Consider the following 650-nt stretch of genomic DNA (forward strand, 5'->3'; position numbering starts at 1 on the left):
GTACTTTTAATCTAATCTAATCTAATCAGACCCTAGCGCAGCCAATCTTTCGAAGGGATCCTGGAGAGTGCCTTAGGTTAGATGACGCCTAGCACTCTTCTTGTCATTTATTAACATTTGTAGTGCGCCATTGCATCGAAATGCATTGAAACATCACAAGTGTTAAAGCGGCCAGGCCTACTGCGTAAAGCCGTATCGCAGAGATGACTCGTAATTGGGTTGAGTTTGAGCACTGAGTGTTCGAACAACAACACAATTCTGAATCGACAGGGGAGGAAGAAGCGTGGGGACACACCACCATACGCTCCGAGATTTTGGTTGTATTCGTTGGGAGCACCATGCTAAGAAGGTTTGGTACTCCGGGACCCTCTGGGATGGGACATTGTATTTCCACGAATGCCCTGGACACTATTTGCCGTGGTTATAGCGCCACAACTCGCTCTCTGTAACAGTAGTCCTAATTCCAGTCCACGCTCACCAAGTCGTCATGGCCTAGTGGTTAGCATTTTTGCTTACCAATCCAAAGGACGGAGGATCGAACCCCGCCTCGAGCGACTTAGATTTTTCGTTCATATTCATGATTTCAAATTTCTGTGTTATTAACTTTCTCGTTGGGAGCAGGTGGGAATCGAACCCAGAACCATTCGCTT

Source organism: Culex pipiens, chromosome 1 (assembly GCF_016801865.2).
Source record: "Culex pipiens pallens isolate TS chromosome 1, TS_CPP_V2, whole genome shotgun sequence".
Lineage (NCBI taxonomy): Eukaryota > Metazoa > Arthropoda > Insecta > Diptera > Culicidae > Culex > Culex pipiens.